Below are 1,758 nucleotides of genomic sequence, written 5' to 3' on the forward strand. Positions count from 1 at the left end.
ATAAGGTAACCACCAGTGCATGTAAATTACTATAGTATTGACTTAATATTATGCAACTCATTAATAGGAACTCGTATTTGTCAAATAATATGCGCTCTTATTGTGGTGATTACACTGCGTTGCATACAAGCAAGGAGATTAACACAACATACAATAATACATAAAAAAAATCAAAGTGCAGAGAACGGGAGAGCAAACCGCTTATGTAAAAATAAAAGAGCGCGTTTGAGTCGATGAACTTGAATTGCACATAAACTGTCCAGAGCAGTGGGGCTCAGACCTTGGAGACACCAGGGTCACCCAGGAGCCCGCATTAGCAGGGCTGGGTGGCCCGGGGAAGCTGCACTTCTAAAGGGACCCGAGGTGCAGAGACCAGGAACACGCCCCGGGCTACACAGTGGCAATTGGGGGACGAGGAGTTTGGGGTTTTTTGTCTTACAATTCTGATGCATTTATTCACAGCCCTTGCTGAGCGTGTATTCTGAGCAGGGCAGCCGTGGTCAGACTAATCATGATCACTGCCACAATTCTTCCGCTTCCTGGAAAGCCTCATTCCAGAGAGGGAAACTGAGATTCGGAGGCCAGCCGCCCAAGGTCGCTCGATCTCGAGCGCACCTGGGACTCGAACCTTGAAATGCAAAAGGCCGGCCAGCGCCGCGCCCGCTGTGCAATCCCAGCAACGCCTCGCTGGTCAGGTCCCGACGACCCAGCGCAGCTTCGCCGGGCCGCCGCGCTCGCGGGAAGAAGCGGAGCCGGCGCGCGCCCGCGGAGCCCCGCCCACCCGGCCTCGAGGGGCGGGGTCGGCGCCCTCCGCTCGTACCCGCGCTCGTGCCCGCGAGGCGAGCACACGGGAGCAGCGCCAGCATAGAGGTTCACGGGGCCGCTTTTCCAACGCAGGCGCGGTGGCCAAGTGGTAAGGCGTCGGTCTCGTAAACCGAAGATCACGGGTTCGAACCCCGTCCGTGCCTGGGAGGGGCTTTCCCTCCGTCCCGATGTGTATGACTTTTTAGGAGAAGGCCCTGTGTCAAGAGTGACAATCAGGGGTCAGCGTACTCTAGATCCTTTCCCTGGGCCAACTGTTTTCTTCAGTTTGACCTCATGCTCTCCTCCCCTCATTTGCACGAGGTGAAGGTCTGGGTGGTCCACCCTCCGCTGTCCGTGCGGCGAACTTGGCAATGAGCCCCCTGTACACTGCGCTCCCTGCCGGCCGCCCGGTACTGCATCCCGGTGGACCGGGGTCTACCTAGAGGGGTCCCCTGCTAACCATGGCCCCAGCACGAAGTCATACAGAGCTGGCGGTGCTTGGCTGGTTTAAAGGCCACCTCGGGTTTTTCTGAACATTAAAACTCAATTTTCTCCACCCTAATAAAAGCACCGTCTTTGCCCGACACTGAGCCCACACCCAGAGTCAGCTGGTGTCTGCCTGCCGTGCTATTTTTAAAAGAAATCCAGGCAGGCATTGCAGGAGAGAGGAGGGAGACATAGGAGAGAGAGGAGAGAGGAGAGAGGGAGGAAGGGAGAGAGACCGAGAGAGACTGAGACCTGCCCAAACTTGGAGCTATTCTGACATGAGATCTAAACCACTCGCTCCCCCTCTGCTTGTCCCTCTGTAAGATGGGTACTTGGGCAGTGGTGGCCTTGGTGAAGCGGCCCCCAAGACGTTGGGTACAGAGGCGGCCTCCATAAATGACACAGGTTGTCTTTGCATCTTGCAAGGACGCTTAAGTCCTGCTAAAGATATCACACAGTGACCCCCAA

General features: G+C 56.0%; 1 non-coding gene across 1 annotated transcript; it reads left to right on the plus strand.

Moving 5' to 3' along the window:
* Nucleotides 1-896: 896 nt before the first annotated feature.
* On the plus strand, nucleotides 897-968 carry Trnat-cgu (transfer RNA threonine (anticodon CGU)). The gene has a single exon. It is a non-coding gene; the product is annotated as a tRNA-Thr (tRNA).
* The last annotated feature ends 790 nt before the right edge of the window (nucleotides 969-1,758 follow it).

Source organism: Castor canadensis, chromosome 17, assembly GCF_047511655.1.
Source record: "Castor canadensis chromosome 17, mCasCan1.hap1v2, whole genome shotgun sequence".
NCBI classification, from domain to species: Eukaryota; Metazoa; Chordata; class Mammalia; order Rodentia; family Castoridae; genus Castor; species Castor canadensis.